The sequence below is a fragment of the Saimiri boliviensis genome, chromosome 4 (genome assembly GCF_048565385.1).
Source record: "Saimiri boliviensis isolate mSaiBol1 chromosome 4, mSaiBol1.pri, whole genome shotgun sequence".
Classification (NCBI taxonomy): Eukaryota; Metazoa; Chordata; class Mammalia; order Primates; family Cebidae; genus Saimiri; species Saimiri boliviensis.
Genome location: NC_133452.1, coordinates 78,547,355 through 78,566,458, shown reverse-complemented (window position 1 = coordinate 78,566,458; position 19,104 = coordinate 78,547,355). Strand labels below are relative to the sequence as shown.

At 41.3% G+C, this 19,104-nt stretch overlaps 1 protein-coding gene across 2 annotated transcripts in view; it reads right to left on the bottom strand.

Annotated features, from left to right (window-relative positions):
* Positions 1-19,104, bottom strand: part of BACH2 (BTB domain and CNC homolog 2) — a 357,156-nt gene that overhangs the window by 264,098 nt on the left and 73,954 nt on the right. For both annotated transcript variants that reach the window (XM_074397694.1, XM_074397693.1), the window contains exon 2: positions 6,916-7,028. The gene's annotated coding sequence lies outside the window, so the exon portion shown is untranslated. The remainder of the gene's footprint in view (positions 1-6,915; positions 7,029-19,104) is intronic.

Below are 19,104 nucleotides of genomic sequence, written 5' to 3'. Positions count from 1 at the left end.
GAGTTATTTCTACCATACTAGTGGTCAAACCCAAGAAAGTTTTGGAACATGAAAACACAGGTGCACATCCCAGAAATGATGTCACTGCATTTCACAGTCTCTTGAAACATCACAGTGTATAGTCAAGAGAGAAAGTGTCAAAAAGGTAAGTCATATCTTACTATTATAAAAGTTACTTTTATCTTGCAGGCAGACACCTTGAAAGGGTCTAAGGGTGCCCCTCCCCAAGGGTCCCCAAACCATAGTTTGAGAACCACTGGTCTAGTTCAAACCTGTACACACTGGCAGTATCTTTGAACATGTAAATGAAGAAATAGCACAATACACAGTAAGAGGATGTAATGTCCATTTTTAAAAATTGAGCCATTGAGTCAAAGGATGGCATTTTTTTCCAGAGCATTTCACCACTCACTACTGCCTCCAGACCATTAATATATTAAAATGATCCTTCCTGGTAATAATGTGCCAAGCAGAACAATCCTGGGCCCCAATCTCTGTTCCAACCAATCACTCTCCATTTTCTATCTGCTCACTAAGTATCTTCATCCATTTGCCCCTCAAATGCAAAATAGCTAAAAGTACTTATTTTTTAAATGTTTGGTTTCTTTTCTGATTGTTAAAAAAATACACAAATATTGCAGGAAAGCTGAAAATACCAAAAAGTATTTTTTAAAAAAGAAACAAATATGTCCTATGTTTCCACCCTCTAAGAAAACCATGGTCAACATTCTGGGCAATAGCCTTCCAGTCTTTTTATCACATATATATATATTTTACTTTACGTTCTGGGGTACATGTGCAGGTCATGCAGGATTGTTGCGTAGGTGCATACATAACCAGGTGGTCTGCTGCCTCTACTCCCCCTTCATCTATATCTGGCATTTCTCCCCATGTTATCCCTCCCCACCTTCCCCACCTCGTGCTGTCCCTCCCCTAGCCCCCTTGCAACTACCCCCAGTATGTGATGCTCCTCTCCCTGAGTCCATGTGTTCTCATTGTTCAACACTCGCCTATGGGTGAGAACATGTATCACATATATTTTAAAAATACAGTGAAGTTTGTATTTCAAAAATAATTCAGTGTATTTAAAAATATTGCTTTTAGTATGAAAGAAATGCATATTGCTAAAGAAAATCTAAAACATACAAGCAAAATAAAGATAATATTCACATTATATTGATGTGTATAAACAATCTTTATTCTGTATACATACTGTACCTTTTTTAAAAAATGAAATAATGATCAAACTGCACATACTGTTATATAACTTGTCTTCTTTGCAATTTATTTAGAACATCTTTTTATGTCACTGAGTATTCCTCAATCGCTTTTTGGCATTTTTATTGTACGGCTGTACCATGGTTATTACCTTCAAAAAGTACTATTTTAAGAATATTATGATGAATATCTTAGCCAAACTTTTACACACATCCATGGCAGTTCTCTTTAAGGTAATGGTTTAGAAATGGAAATTCTGGGTCAAAAGGTGCGTCAATTTTTTTAGGCATTGATATACCTTATTTAAGTACCCTTAAGAAAGGTGTTCTTTCACTACCTGTATATGAGAATGCCTGATGTTTTCTAATCTCAACTTCACTGGGTAAATGCTACAAACCTTCATCAATTATATAGGTGAAAAATATTATCTTGACATTTTAATATGCATTTCTTTGATTACTGTTGAGATTGAACATTTTTCTTCTATTATTGATCATATTTCTTTCTTTGTTTCTCCTTTTTGTTTTTTGCCTATTTTCTTAGTGTAACTATCTTTATCTTATTTATCTACATTAATTTGTAAGAACTCTTAATAACTATTTCTCATATATGGGTAAATACTGTCCCAGCTTGTCTTTTGCCTTTTAGAATAGTTCAGAGTGTCTTTTGGTTGAAAGAAGTTCTGAGACATTACACAGTTAAGTACATTCTATTCCTTGATAATTTCTGACACTAGAAATTAATAAGACCTTCTTTATTCTAAGATCATTTAATTTTTAGTTGTATTTTCTTACATGTCACTAGTTTAAACCTTGCAATAGCTCTTCAAACTCTGCTACAAGGAGGACCTGGCCAGTGCCTTCAGAAAAATGACTGCTGAGGCTTTTTAAATATAGATTGGACATTGGTGAAACAAACCATTAAGGGTGTCCTGTAAAGGAGAAGAGAGAGATCTTTTATGTTTATTATTAACCAATTCTTTATACTATCTCCAGTAGATCTGTTAACTTGCTCTTTGAGAATAAGAAGTTTAAAATGAAAAAAGTGTTCATGTTAGGTTTATATTAAAATATTAAACTGGTGGGTGTGATGACTCTTCTTACCTTTGCCAGAAACAGCAGTTGTCTTATATAGAAAATAACTTTGTTATATTCACTGATGTGTTTCTTGCAAGCACAGTGCATGCACTTGACAAACATGGGTTGGAGTTGATGTTTCACCAACTAGAGCTATGTATATGCCAGGTTTTGGGTGAGAGAGGCAGGGATAATAAAGTCTGGACTTCATAGCTTCGTACGAAAAAGGCGCAATGTAAGAAAAACTCCAAATGAAGGTAGAAACTACATTTCAGTTTTACTTTTTAGTTGACTGTAGAGATATTGATCTACGTGTAAATGTGAAACTGCCTCAAGCCTGGCACAGTAGGATGTGGTGCTGAATACTGGAAAATATTCAGAGAAAAAAAAATTCTGTTGGGCAGATCATTAAGCAAAACAGTGGCATCCACCCACTAAAAGAGATAAGAGGCACTACCCTACTTCATCTGACTCTTTGGCATCTGTCCAAAGGAATAAAAATCAGATCCGGCTTGATTTGAACATAACAAGGAAGAAACAGTTCTCAAGAAGATCCTTTTTCACAATGGGGGAAGTGAGAGGGTCATTTTGTATAATAATGGAAAAATCAATTATTTTTCAATCAGATGGAGTGTCCTCATAAATTTAATCACAGAACAGCATGTGACAAGCCTTCATAAAAAACAATGACCATGAGGGAGAGAGTAAAGGATCATAATCCCAAGGTTGCTACTAAGAAGGAAAGATCTCTCAAGAGGAGAATGACATTTTTCCTGCTAGTGTGTTTTCTGTGAATGTACACAGCGGTATGCACTGAATGCACATCATCCTGCACAATTTGCCTCTACAGAATCCTGTTTAACTGGCTTCCCATTTGGCAATGGCTTTTAAGTAACACGCTGAAATCCTTTCTCTGTAGCATGATAATGCAGTAGTAACACAGAAAAACCCTAAAGATTGATTCTTCTTCCTGACAAAAATTAAAAGTATACTATATGTAATATATATTTATATATATATTAGCAAGAAAATAAGAAAGTAGAAATACTTTTGACAGAATTTAAAAGTTAAATTCTGGCCAGGTGTGGTGGTTCACACGTGTAATCCCAGCATTTTGGGAAGTTGAGGCAGGAGGACTGTTTGAGTCCAGGAGTTCCAGACCAGCCTGGGTAACATGGTAAAACCCCATCTCTGCCAAAAATACAAAAATTAGCCAAAAACAATGGTGGCATACACCTGTAGTCCTAGCTACTCAGGAGGCTGAGGTGGGAGGATTGCTTGAGTCCAGGAGGTTGAGGCTACAGTGAGCCCTGATAGTGCCACTGCACTCCAGCCTGGGTAACAGAGAAAGTCAGTCAGTCAGTCTCTCTCTCTCTCTCTCTCTCTCTCTAAAAATAAGTTAAATTCTAATATGAAGTTTTTGAGATTGGAAAGTCAGCTCTTGCAAAAAACTGTGAAGAATGTATGAACATTGGAAAGATGGTCTTCAAGCCTGCTTGAGGGTTTGGGAGAACGAATACTCTGGGAAAATATGTGTCCCACAATTTCTTTAATATGTAAGGTTCAGAATGTACAACCATTAATGCCTGTTTACAATACTTAAAAGGTGAATAAATAAATATGAGGGTGTCTACTGTGTAAACCTACGACTCGGTTATCACATTCCATGTACACTAACAAATTCCTTATGGACTGGCCTCAGGGATAACAGCAGATTCCTGATGGGCTTCTGTGCAGGAATGCCCTCTGTTTCTCTTTTTAGCCAGCACTGATGCACCAACAAGGCTATCTGAGGACCAGAAGTGCACCCCTCTGTGGTATTTCCTCAGACCCTGGCACAGATAGTTCAAGAATGTGAGGAATGAAGGCCCTACCTGGTGGACAGCAACTCACAAAGTGTCAGGGTAGCCCTGTTAAATTAGTATGGCCAACTGCTAATCCCCTTGTGCCATGGGGGTTGAGGGATTCTGTGTTTTCTAGAGGGATAGTCCCTGATGGATTCAAGAGAGAGTTGTCAATGTCTAACTGCAATTGGCATCGCCCTGGCACTTCACAGGAATAAAAAGGACCCTAGAACGCTATGGCCACCCTCCGTCTGGACACCCCCCTAATGGAAGTGCCCATCAGTGAGCTAGGGTTTAGGAAGAAGGGAGAGTATTACAGTGTGTGTCTAAACAAGAGGAGTGCATGCAATTCAAATGTCTCCAGTTTTCTAGAAACAAATCCACTTAGAACGTCAGTCACACAACAGTATTTCTAGTACTCCAATTAACACCATAATTGAAGAGGAGATTCTCTGGTTTTATTTATGCTGAGAAGAGCTGTTTCCTCCCCAGAGAGTGACCTATTCTTTGTCTTACGCCAAGAAAGCCATAAGAAAAATGCTGACCCATGAAGGTGACACATCATGCTTAATCACTACTTTCAATTAAAACAATATAAAATAAAGCATGTACTGAGCCATTCAGGCAGAACATAATATCTCAAGCAACAGACACATCTACTGAGACACTTGACACTTCTGAGGTGTCTGGTTCCCAGCTCTGTATGGAGAGTAAATCCATGATATTAGGTGTTGGGTTGCCCTGGAGAAACTCAGGGCAGAGCTGTCACAGTAAGCTACATTTGCTGGTAAGAGATTTGATAAGAGAGTTCTCAAGAGTTGCCTTAGCTTTTCAATACAACAAACTCCCAATACTAAGAGCTAAAAAAGGTTTGCAGCCATGGATCTCCCAATGGGAGGATGCCCTTCAGTGGCTCACAAGATCTGGCCCTTGCCTCCTTCTCTGGGCTTATATCTGGCTACCTTCCACTAGCACAGTAGTTTTCAAACAAGGGGACAGTCTCCCGTCCAGTCAGGACCCTGGGGCAGAAGACATGCCTACCTTCCATTATTCCAACAGCTCACTTCTCAAAGGCAGCTTCAAGCCAAGTGTTTAAGCTGGGGTGAGGCTGAAGCGAGAAAACTCAGCACTGGTTTCTTTCTCTTTGGCTCAGCTCAGCCAAATGAAAATTCCTCAAAAAACAACTGCTTGTTTTTTTGCTGGTCTCTTCAGACAGTGTAAAGCAGCCACGGTCTTTCACAAAACTTGCATCTAGGGAAACAGGGTAAGTGCACAGAGGGCTTTTCCAGCTTTCTCCAACCACTGAAGCCACTCAGGACCCTTCCTGCCCATGAGAAGGCTGAGCAAATGGCCACAAGAAAAGTCACTGGAAGAGGGTCATTTAGTAGAAGAATTTCCACAGGTTAAATGGGCTTTCTAAACTCTAGAGATTCCATATGCTATTTGCATGACCAAACCATCGAACAGTGGTATCCAGCTCTACCACAATCCATATAACAGGCCCACAAAACAGGTCTCTGCCATTTTAAATCCTTCAGTGGCTCATAGGATCCGGCCCTTGCCTCCTTCTCTGGGCTTATATCAAATCACTTTCCACTAGCACAGTAGTTTTCAACCAAGGGGTAATTCTGTCCCCGTATGGGATACTGGGCAACAATCTAGGGACATTTTTGGTTGTTACAATTAGAATGAAGGCAAGGGAATGCTACAAAAAATCCTAAAATGCAGAAGACAGTCTCTCACTGAAAAGAATTACCTGGTCCAAATATCAAGTGTCAAGGCTGAGAAACCCTGTTCCAGCCATATCAAACTTTTTGCTATTCTCTGAGCATACCAGACTTTCTCATTTGCTTTTGTGCTTAAGCACATTCCTTTACCTGGAACGCCTTGCCCTACATTCCCTGTCCAGGAAATTACCATTTCCATATAGAATCCTATTCAAATGTTGCCTCCTCTACATCATCCTTCCCAGATTCCTCAGAGTTGGATGTTCCTTATTCTGTGCCTCCAGAGCTTCTGGTACATACCTTGTTAGAACACACTCATTATGTTACCCCAAGATACTCTGCCACCTGCTGAAGGCATGTCTCAAGTTGTATTCATCATTTATCCCTGTAGTGCCCATTTGGTAATCACCAATTTAATCAGGGAATAAATCAAAATGTTATACCTTTTCCATTGGAAATGGAAAATATGCACCTTAGACTCTCTTGCAACTATGTATAAGGGATAATAGTATCCTCAACATTAAAAATAGCAGCAGCAAATACTTATCAAGTGCTTGTAATGTGGACAGGCACTATATATTAAGCACTGATACACATAGTAACTCATTTCATCCTTACAGTAATCCTGTCAGGTAGGTATCATTATTATCAGCATTTTATAGATGGAGAAATTGAGGAACCAAGAAATCAGGCCATTTGCCTTGGGTCACTGACACTAGCATCTGAAAAAGGTGATATTTAGTCCCAGGAAATCTAGCCCCAGAGCCTCAATATTCCAGTATTCATGCCAAGGCAGTTATACTAAAACCCAGTATTTCAGCCGCTCAGAGGCCCCTGGCAAGTATAAATGACACCTCTAGAGGACTACACAGCCACAGAGTAGCCACCAGCACCTGTGACCCTGCTTGTGGGGATCACACAACTCTTCAACTCTGGAATGCTGCTGGCAGGAGACGCAACCTCTTCACATAATGGAACGACATACGTATTCCAGAAAATCATAGTACCATAAAGAAAATACAAGTGCTGATTTCTCCAAGTACCTCTTACCTTGTTCATGCTGCAGGGACAGGAGCAAGGGATCAGACATGCCACAATGCGAGGCAGCTCGTGATGATTCTCCTCATTCCTGGAGCCCTCAATTTCTGAAGCAGACAGCTGCTCTGTGAGTATAAACAAAGAAGAAATCCATCAGCTGGTGCTCAGGGAGGCACAGAGCACTACCATGTCCAGCGGCACTTGCTGCCATGATGGCAATGATCCAAGTCTGCACTGTCCAACATGGTAGCCACTGGTCAGATGTGGCTATTGAGAATTTGAAAAGCAACTAGTACAAATGGGGGCTGCCACAGCTCAACAGCTAGAACTTCTACAGAGTTGCTAGGAAGGCAGTGTACCATGAGGAAATTCAGGAGGTCAGTTTTCCATGGGCCAAGTGAACGAAACAATCCAATTCCACCCCAATAGAAAAAGAGTTCACCATGTTTTTATTCATGCTATTTATTCTTTACACGAAGTTTCTGATTAATATGAATTACACTGTAGAGTAAAAGAGTCATTGTACAGTTTCAGGGTTCTTCTTCATATTTGTAATTTTTTTGACATAGAGTCTCATTCTGTTGCTCAGTTGAAGTGGAGTGGCATGATCACAGCTCACTGCAGCCTCAACCTTCTGGGCTACAGTGATCCTCCCACCTCAGCCTCCCGAGTAGCTGGGACTACAGGTATGCACCACAACGTCCAGCTAATTTTTGTATTTTTTGTAGAGACAGGGTTATTCCATGTTTCCCAGGCTGGTCTGAAACTCCTATGTTCAAGTGATCCTCCTGCCTTAGCCTTCTAAAGTGCTGGGGGATTATAGGTGTGAGCCACCACACCTGGCCAGTTTCAAGGTTCTTAATTTCTCCAATATTAGGGAAAAAATTTTTAAAAAATAACTTCAACCACTTAAATGGATTTGCAGCTTTTCCTCTGAAAGGTGTTCACAGGTGGAATTGAGAAGAGAGCAAAATGTTGTAAGGTTCCTGATGGTTAATTTGTGTGTGTGTGTTTTTTAAGTTGCATCTAGAAAAGATTTATATATCTGTACCTTCCCATAATACATGGAATTGGAGGTTTAATTGGAACTGCAGTGCTTTTAAAAATGAAAAAGACTATTTTTAATTATAATATAGTAACAATTCAGAATATGTTCAATGGGAAAAGAAAAAGGTACTCATAATCCCACTAGCCACTATAACCATCTCTAGTTCTTAGTAATCAGCCTTTGTCTATATTGGAGAATTACATGTCTGCTAATAAGTCCAGGACATGGAGAATCCCAAAGCTGTATTCCCCATATTAACATCTTTCACTAAGAAAATGATTTTGCAATTTACATTTTCAAAGATAAACTCCTACTCCATGCACATTACTATTCTGTGAACATAATATTACTACATTCCTTTTATAAATCAGAAGATAGGGAGAGAAAGCTGCAAATCACTCATTGACTATTTGAAATACAGATTCCAAAGAAAATACCACATTTAGTCATAGCAGTAGCATATTTTAACAATAATGTACAACATGGAGAGATCCTGGAATTCCAACTTTGTAGTATGAATACATCCAAACATTGCCACATGTACATGATGCTTGGGTAATCACAGCTTCAAAGTCAAGAAAATTCAATACCTAATTCTAATTGATATTAAAGTGACTGAAAAAATAATGCATATAACTTTTACTCTTTCAATTTCTAGAAACAGATGCTAATACATTTCTTACTTTTAAAGCAGACCTTTATACATACGTTTCCTTTTCAATGTATGTATCAATTCATTTAAAAACTACAGCCTAGCACTTAACTGGAAAGCTTGCCTAAATGCCTAGCAGAGATGCCTCATGTCACAATTCCAATTCTATGTACACATTGGTATCAACACAGGAAAGGTGGGCACAAGAAGATAATAACAGACAAGGATTCTTGAACATAATTTCCCTGAGGAACCCCACCCAGCTCCAATCATGCCACAATCCCTGTACTCTCAGAACTTGGATAAATAGCTTGCACTGAACTGATTACAGATCCCTTCCTGTCCCCCAGCCCAACTGTTCTTATGTTATTTTCATGTATGTTGTTTTACAACCAAATCAGGCTAAAAACCCTTTGAGGGAAAATATTAGTCACACAGAATGTTTTAAAATAAATATTACTATAGCTTTTTCTTTGCTCTCATTCACAGGGCCTAGGATGATGCAGGCTTTTAGATGTGGGGTCTTAAAAACAATATTAATAATTGTTGCAGCTGCCTTTGGAGTTCTTTTAAAAAGGAAAATCTCTTAATGCCAGGGTTGCAAATCTTTTAAAAAATATTAAGAATATTATACAGCTGTATAGTACCTCAAACTGTACAATGCACTTTTATATTTACACTCTCATTTTATACTAATATCGACCTGGGTGGTAGTTTTCCTAATTTGGAAACCAGACTCAGAGGTAAAAGAATTGTTCTTGGTTCTGCTGTAACAAGCAACAGACCCTGGGCTAGAAGTGACTTCATTTCAAGACACTATGGAATTAAAGCATGTGAAAGACCACAAATAAACACAATACACGCCAACACACACACACACACACACACACACACTAAGACCACCATTTAACAGAAAACACCTCAGAAAACAGATGACAATTTTGGAAACTGGGTCAGTTCACTTCTGGACAGCAACCAAAAAGACTGGCCTTGTTCTATCAAGTACTTTTCATCTCCTTTGAAATAGAGAGAACCTGTTTGTCTGCAGCCAATTAAGTTTAAGAAGCTTAGCAAAATCTACAGCTTAAAAAAGGAGACTACATCTTAAATACAAAGCAGTAGGGAAAAAGATACCTGAATGACCATGGTGGAATCAAGATTTCTTTTTTTTTTAGTTTATTATTCAATGTTTCTCTTTAATTTTTTAAGAAGTTGGATTCCTCTAGTACTGAACAAAAGGAAACCACAGATGCATTTAAAGGGTGCCTTGAAAAAGTTAATCCCATAAGCCCCTGTATGACTTCCACTTAGTTGATCCTAACAGTTGGTTCAATGGTCAATCTTAGACTTCTAAAAGGTTAATAATTTGTCTTTCCAGGTAGACAGAAGTATAAGTAAAGAAGAAAGGTGGGCCAAACTAACAGAATTCCAGCACTCTAGGAGGCTGAGGCGGATGGATCACTTGAGGTCAGGAGTACGAGATACACCTGGCCAACATGGTGAATGAAACCTCATCTCTACTAAAAATATAAAAATTAGCTGAGCATGGTGGTGTATGCCTGTAATCCAAGCTACTTGGGAGGCCAAGGCAGGAGAACAGCTTGAACCCAGGAGGCAGAGGCTGCAGTGGGCCAAGATTGCACCATTGCACTGCAGCCTGGGTGACAAAGTGAGACTTTGTCTCAAAAGAAAAAAAAAAAAAAGAAAGCAGAGACAAAGTAAGTCTAATAAGAGAGAACTGACAAGAAAAAAATGAAGGATACAAAAAATGGAGAAAAACAAAGGGTAAGTAGGCAAACAAAGACATAGGTTTGCTAACATGGCCAAGTGCCCCTCACCAGCCAGGTCCTCACTATGGAAAGGACCCAGAGATTTGGGCCCTGGTGACAATTCCACATCTATGGTTTCTCTGGGGTTATATTCTCATGTCTCAGGTGTCAGCAAATGGAAGTTGGAGAAAAGTTAACACCAGGCCTACCTGATCCACCATTATTTATTTATCATCAACCGCCATCTACCATGGAGAGAAGCCTATTTTACCTGGATCACTGCTAATGTGGTGTAGAGGTATGCTGAGAAGAGCATAAGCCACCTTTATCCTATGCTCTTTAAAGAGGAGCTTAAGTGTCAAGGGGTGTGTGTGTGTGTGTGTGTGTGTGTGTGTGTGGTGTTGCTTTGGCCCTTGAAAATGCAACTAATACTTACTATCAATATCGAATGGAATATGGTGAGTTGGGCTTTTCTTCCCACTCCAACTCCCACCCACTTCTATGATGTCCATTTTAGAAGCCTTCTGTAATATATCTCAAAGTTGGGTAGGCCAGGTACTCCTTTGGGAGACAGGCCAGCAAGAGCAAGCAGGTCACTCTTCGCAGTGTTAAAGGTCTCACTAGCTTTTAGACATAACGCAACATGAGGCCAGCCTGTGGGATGGACTATTGTCCCTACCCTTCCCACTACCACACCCAACAGCTTAGGCAGAGGGCTGCAGCATAAGGGCCTATGCCAGACCCAAGAGCTTTTGGAGAAGGAATAAGTGAAGTAATACAAGGTGAACAGGCTCTGAAGTCTAGAAAAAAGTGCTCCTGCAACTAGGACTTAGAAACTTGGGAAATCAGACGGACAGGTGATAGCAATATCCCTAATTTCCTCTAGTCTATTTTAAGGGGTAGAGTAATTCACATGGCTCTGAAGTTAAGTCTTGTCAATCTTCAATTGGAAACTTTCAAATGAAAAAAAGTAAGGCCATTTTATTACAGAAAGGCTAATCCCTCCCTTCTAAAATAGGAGGAATGGTGCTGGGATTAAAAGATCCAAAGGCAAAGAAACTAGACTCCTGCCCCCTTCTCCCAGTACACACACATCTCCTTCCCGAGCAGCTGCCTCACTCCCTGCTTCCTAAAGAAGAAGCAAGAGGAACAGAGTAGAGCTTACCAAGGAGCTTCCTGTAGGTTCCTCTCAGTCCTCAAAGTTATAGCAGATGTGTGCCTGTGGTTCTCAAGGACTTCAGTGTCCTCAACACCCCCACGTGAAGGCAGTAAACACATTATAATACGGTTCTGCCCGAAGACACTGGACAATGTTTGCCATTCTGCATTGCTCCCCTGTGCGCTGCCTTCACAGTATACCATTGAAAACAGACATTCTAAGCCAGAAAGACCAGAGTATCTTCTCGTCAAACATCATCAATGGCCTTCCTCCCCAAGGATAGATTAGGTAATTTTAAAATGAGTGTTCTCAAATTTTAACTAGTATATGAGTTGTGGTTCAATAGGAAACGGTGATAAAGAAGAGGAAACAAGAGGATGATATATTATAAAAGAGAGACACATTGTTGGTAACACACACACACACACACACACACACACAAATGGTCTGAGAGCCAGATAGGGAGAAACAGAGGCCACGAAAGGGCCAAGGGTGACAAGTGGTAGAGTGCCTGTCACTTTCATATACCCACTTCTGGCACACAGGTTAGGGGTTTCTTGCACTTGGTCAAGTCGTAAGTCAGGATATCTAATGTTTAGAATCAGGCTATCACTGTAAAATGTAAACTGCAGTTTCCAGTGATTAAAGACTATCTCAATTTAAAGGCACAACACACAGGAGCCCCCAAGAGGTTACTTGGCCTGGCCCACTTCCCTCGCCTAAGTGACTATCTAAATCAGAGGTCACAAATTCAGATGACTGTAGGGGTCAAGAAAGAATGAGATGAGTGAAAGGTCAGGTCTGGGAAGACAGTGAGGAATGGAGCATTTGGGGAGTCTGCCACTCAGCTCTAGCCCCAGCAAAGCAGGAATAGCCCTATGTACCTAGAGTTTCAGATACTCAAGAAACAGAGTTGAGACACTGCATAAAACCATTTGCTGTTGTAATGGTAGAAACTCATGCTAATACTTTGGAAATTTTGTAGGAGTTGGATCTTGTTGACTAGTTTGCCTCTTCTTCTGCACATCTTCCAGATCAGTCAGGGGATCCTTTGTTCCTGTAAGCCTCCGGGGGAGAAAACTCCCTCCCTGCCTCCTGGTCCCTCTGGGTTGTACTGCTAGGGCTTCACTGCCCACAGAAAGCCCCGAGAGAAGAGTGGGCAAAGCAAAGATAGGGGCCAAGTCAGTCTGAATATCAATTCCACTGCACAGAAAGTGATTTTTGGCAAGTTACTGGCTCTCTCTCTCAGTCTCTATTCCTTTATCCTTAAAATTGGGGGAAATTCTTTATGCCTCTTGAGAGTCTTTTGAGGATTAATTGTTTTGAGCATTTCAAGAGAAGAGATGTTGTCTATTTTGTACTAGTACTCAAATACCCAGCACCTATCCCACTGTCTTACATATAGTAGGCACTCAATCTATGCCAAATTATAATGTTTGGGAACATCTCCCTTAAGTCTGGCACCAGTTGAGCCTGTTTCCTTTCATTCTCTCCTCTTCTAATGCTTTAATGTCAATGTCTAGATCTACTTCTTGCTTGACCACAATATTTTGAAATTAAATTTTATAGAAGTCCAAATTAAGAATAAATACTAAAGAGTTTTTTCTTAAGAAGCATAGCATACTTTTAGGTCAGCAAGGCACTATTTGGGTACTACTGGCAACAGCTTTTTAGGCACTTCAGAAAAAAAAATTAAACACAAGAGATTTCATAGTCCTATTAATAAACTAAGGAATCACGCATTCTCAGTTCATGTTTGCCAATAGTGCACGTCACTGCACGGGGAGTACACAGTGGCTGTTCCAGGCAACTCCTGATCCATTTGTTCACTGTGGATTGAGAAGGCTGAATTATCTTCATCTAGGACAAATGTTTACTAACCATGTCTTATTTACCTGGATTTCTTTGATTTTATGCTGAAAGAATCCCAGAGTCCTCCAAACAATTTTGGCTTCTCTCTCCCTTGCAGGGGTTTGCGGTATAATTCAGGCAAATATATTTCCTATGATTTGGTGAGAAAATGAAATAACAGACTGCCTGGTGAGTTACTTCAGAGTGACCCACTGCAATGAGAGCACTGTTAAAGAAGCATTAAGGGGACCAGCTATCTCTCCAATAAAAAGTTTCCAATTCAGAAATTAAAATATTCTCAAGATCCTGGGGACAAGCTATAAGTAGGATTGTCACCTTAATTGGGGATAGTACTTACAACTGAAACTGCTTAGCAGGCCAGAATGGGTTATATGCCTTGTTCCTCTTGGGAAGAAACTTTGATTAATCTGCAGAAGAAAACTCTATCTGGCCTGATTGTGCTCTGCTGGAAAGCAATCTCAGAGGTTCACTGTTAACCTCTGCTTTTCTGGGGCTTCGATTCCGTATCTTTTTTTTTTTTTGGGAGATGGGGTCCCACTCTGTCGCCCAGGCTGGAGTGCAAGGGCACCATCTTGGCTCACTGCAGCTTCACCCTCCCAGGCTCAACTGATTGTCCCACCTCAGCTTCCCAAGTGGCTGGGACTACAGGTGTGAGTCACCCATGCTCAGTGAATTTTTTGTAACTTTTGTAGAGACAGGGTTTTGCTATGTTGCTTAGACTGGTTTCAAACACCTGGACTCAAGCGATCCTCCTGTGTTTGCCTCTCATAGCACTGGAATTACAGGTATGAGCCACTGTATCTGGCCATATTCTGTATTTCTTATTACCAGCTTCTCCTTAGTGCGGCTTGTTCTTTTTGAGGGAGTACCATGTCCTGGGTTGTTAAACCTCTCTACAGGGATCTAGTGTTTGCCTCCACTATGGCCTGAGGGCTTTCAATGCTTTGAAACCAGTTTCTACCAGAACAGCTGAAGTTACATCATGCAGGTAGTAGTGTAACTATGGACCCCACAGCTATTCTAACACTGCAATCCTAGGTTTTAATCCCCCTGTTCTGTGCCCCAACACACATACTTAAAGCCCTAGACAGACTAGGGAAAATCTTCCTGCCACCCTTTCACAAGCAATTCCTGTGCAAGTATAAACATCATACCCCTAGATCCTGGAGCCTATAGCTGGCTCTGAAACACTCTAAGGCCAGTGACATCAATGTCTTCTGGCACCTAGGCATTTCCCTGTCCTGCTTTAAAGCTCGTATGTACTTGAAAATTTTTAACCAATATTGGTTATTTTAACCAATATACCTTAGGACTTTTGGGGGTGGGTGGTCAGAAGGAGGTCAAGCTTAGGACCTTTTGGGGTGGATGGTCAGAAGTCGGCCAGGCTGCATGAGCTCAGGATACCATTCTGCCAGAATTGGGTTCCCTGAACGCAATTCTACCATATTTAGGGCCCATATGTAGCCAATTCTAGCTGTCATTTAGACTACAGCTAGAATTATGTTCTTTGTAGCCTAAGCTAATTGCTGTGACTCTTTCACTAACTCATCCTCATTACAGAGTGCCACTGGGTGAGAAAGAACTTATGGGTAGCCCAGGCTTTGAGAAACCTACCCTCTGCCTTCACTAGCAGGTCCAGGCAGTTACCCCAAATAAGCAGGTCACCTTCCTTCCCAAGGCTGCATTTTCTACACCAAACTAAGCCTGCCCTCTGTTCCGTGGAAAGGAATCTGCCTTCCATTAACTTTTTCATGATTTAGAACTCGATGACTGCACACTGATGTTTTAGTAGAATGAGAGAAGCAAAGACAGCCAGAAATGCAACAAGGGCACAACCACCTTACCACATCACAACCGTGGTCTGCAGAGAGTCACTGCATTCTCCGACAGCAAGCAGCCAAGAGAACAGCCACAGAAAGCGGCTGCAGCAGCTGACCCTGGGGTCTCCTCTGATCTCATTACAGCTGTTGACACTAGTCCTCACAAAACAAACAGAGGAAATTTATGCCTGTCTTAGCTGTGTAAAGCTCCACATTCCTTATGAACGAGAGTTTCAGCTTCTGAGACCACAGCCACCAGGATGGGGAGGAGGTCGGCTGTGCTCCCAAGAAAGAACTGTTGCTGCTGCCTCACCCTCTTTCTGAGGTTGGATATACAAGCAGTGAGCCTGGGGGCCTAGGCTCTCTGCTCAGGTGACTGGCGGGAAGTTCCTTTTCTGCTAATGTCAACCTCTCTAGGCTCAGATGGTGGGGCCATTTCCTCTTAAACAGCACTGGGAAACTCACTATAAGGGAGTCTTGAGGGGATCCACCTGCTAAGATAGAAATTCCAAGAGAGAGACTGTTCTGCATAACAATAATCAGAATACTCTTGCCCGCACCTTTGAAAACTTTACTTAACTTGGAATTCCCACTTAAAACATTATTTTATATCCTTTAATTCAATCTTAGAAGTAACTGAGCAGCCAGTTCATGATATAAAGAATGAGCTTCTAAACCAGAGTATGAGCAATGTGGAGCAGAAGTTCTGAGCCAGAGTGATTTTGCCTCCCAGGGGACATCTGGCAATGCTGTAGACATTTTTGGTTGTCATGACCGGGGGCGGGGGTTGGGGGTAGAGGGTGCTACTGGCATCTAGTGGGTGAGACCAATGATGCTACTGAAGATCCTATCATGTTCAGGACAGCCCCCATACTAAATTATCTGGTCCAAAACGTCAACAGTGCTGAGACTGGGAAACCCTGATGGGGAGGGAACATTCAAGGATACAGGTAGACTTAAAATCATGCCAACTCACAATCACATTATAATAATGTGGTATCATGCAACTTGGGGTCCCCAAAATATAAACAATTAACAACCATAAAAATTTACCAGTTCTCTCCTTAAGCAAAGTAAAAGCTGTACCTTATGCAGAGTGAGATCATCAGAGTGCCTGGGAAGAAGTAGGGCAGCTTCAGTGTTAGACTTTGTTATCACCAACATCATCAGTGCCATGTTTACTCCAGGTCAATGTGTGATCTGAGTGCCTACTATCAAAATTCAGTGGTGGCTATTAACAGAAGGAGTTAATGCAGGAAGTTCTATGGCCACTAAAAACTGTCTATATAACCTAAGCATATCTCGGTCTGGAAAGAATTGTGAAATGTTTCAACTTTTAAAATACCAACAAAATGCCAGGCGCACTGGCTCATGCCTGTAATCCCAGCACTTTGGGAGGCTGAGGCGGGTGGATCACGAGGTCAAGAGATTGAGACCGTCCTGGTCAACGTGGTGAAACCCCGTCTCTACTAAAAATACAAAAATTAGCTGGGCATGGTGGCGCGTACCTGTAATCCCAGCTACTCAGCAGGCTGAGGCAGGAGAATTGCCTGAACCCAGGAGGCAGAGGTTGCGGTGAGCCGAGATCGCATCATTGCACTCCAGCCTGGGAAACAAGAGCGAAACTCCATCTCAAAAAAAAAAAAAAAAAAAAAAAAATACAAGGAACCATGTCGATGTTGACCTACATTCTAGGGTGGCTAAAAAAAAATAGCTGCACAATAGGGTTCTAAATAAATGCAGAATTGCAGAAGTCCATCATAATGAAAATAATCAGGGTGACTATTCTGAAATGCTCCCCAGTTCAGATTTTCTTCCTGTTTCCAAATACTCTCTTTCATCCACATGGCATACTTTTATTACATTTAAGAATGTATATTTAAATAACCTACTCATTATTCTTTTATGAATTATTTTACTCCAGCAAAAAAGGGGGAAAAATCCCCATCCGAGCAAAGCGAATGCATGTAAGCAAATTTGAAGGAAAAAAAGAATTTCATGAATGAGCAGGAGATGATTTTTTAATGGAATGTTTTAAAGGTTTGTGGTATAAACAGCAAACAAAATTGATTCACTCACATTAATACTATTTGCCATGATGTAGAAGTCGGGCTTTTTTTAAAATGCCCCATAAGCTAAAGGAAAATAAATACTGTGGTAGGGAAAAATAATACCTTACTTGGCATTTCAAAGTCGTTGCTCAATTCTTCTTGAGCAAGGAAACCATAGTAATGACTTTTTTTTACCTACCGCAATTACGGTACAACTCGCAGCAATTCTCTACAATATTTTCCTCCCTCTGTTCAAGTCCTGCTAAATAATCTCTGGAAACCATTAAGCAAGAGCACGGTTCCAATTTTCCTGTTCTCCCTTCCCTGCTGCCTCAGTGTCATGCTGGCGTCAGGACAAAGCAAACTTGTATGACATCACAGAGCAAACTCATTTTTTGTAAACCAGCCCCTTGGTAGTTTACCGCTACTGGAACCCAAGGCTGTCAACAGTGTGGTCTTTGTTTGGTGGGTGTTGCTCTACAAATTTTTTAAAGAAGTTTCCCAACACCCCGTTTTTTTAAATAGAGGCGAGCTGCTGGAGGCGCCGTCCTCGCCTGGCCCGCCCCACTCCGTAAACTAGACATTACCTTATACACAAATGACTCTAGGCATTCCTCAGTCTAGCTGCCTCACTTCAAAATTCCTATGCTCCCTAGCAGCAGGGCAGCGCACGCTCCCCTGGCTTCCCCTCTTTCCTCTTCCCCCACCCTCCTCTTTTTCTTTTTTTTTTTTTTTTAATTTCCACTGCCTCACTGTGTTTTTGTGTAAATGATCTCACATGACTCAACAAATCCATCTGCCTGAAGCAGGCCAAGTCTGGAGCCCTCCCAGGAGGGAGGAGAAGAATTGCTTTGTGGAAAGGACCTGGAGCTCTGCCCTTTCTCTGGCTCGAATTACCCGCCTGTCAGGCCTGACGGATTTGGCTAAAAATAAAAGGAAGCGGGCCGTGAAAAGCAGATGAATGGGCTCAGCAGTTCCTTAGATAACATAGGCCTGCTGTTGCCCAAAGCTCCCCAAAACAGAAACTTCAAATGCAGGGCTTCTGAGTACAGTGATGTGGCTTCCAGGTGAACGGGGCCTGTCAAATCCACTGGAGTTGGGGGACAACGCCTGGGCTGTGAATTTTGGTTTTAGAACTTCCGCGTGCGTGTGTGTGTGTGTGTGTGTGTGTGTGTGTGTGTGTGTGTGTGAGAGAGAGAGAGAGAGAGAGAGAGAGAGAGAGAAAGGTAAGAACACCAATTTAGTATTAAAAGGTTCTCAGAGAACAGCAGAGTTCACAGGAGTGAAGGTTTGGCTTGTGGAAAAAAAAGAAAGAAAAAGTTTTGTTGTTTCCACTACAAAATTATCCCTCTCCCTACTTCCAACACCAGACATTTTCAGCCTCTCTATGATGTCACTTCTCTGTTTAAAGCCAGCAAAGAGCTAAAAGTCCTTCTTGTAAGTGTATGCCCAGCGCCCGCAGTGGGTATTAAGCACTTAGGTTGGCAATGTAATGACACACTGTAACAATCTGTAATATGAAGCAGTCAGCAAAGCCCTGGCTCTGAAAGCTATTTCTCCCAACCATTAACCATATGTTTGGCTCCTCAGATAGCCAAGCGGGTGTTCCAGCTTACCATCTGGTTTCTATCCACACAAGCAACTGCAAAGCACAGGCTATGTCCCTCTGGAGCTGCATGTTTCTTTTTCTCTCTCTTTTCCGCTCTTCTTTTCCCCTTTCCTCCTCCCAGTTCCTTTGGTTCTCTCTTCTAAAGAATTCTCTGCCATTCATCACGTGCAAAGAAAACTTTACCTGACATGGCAGCAGCAGAGTCATTAAGAACTGCACAG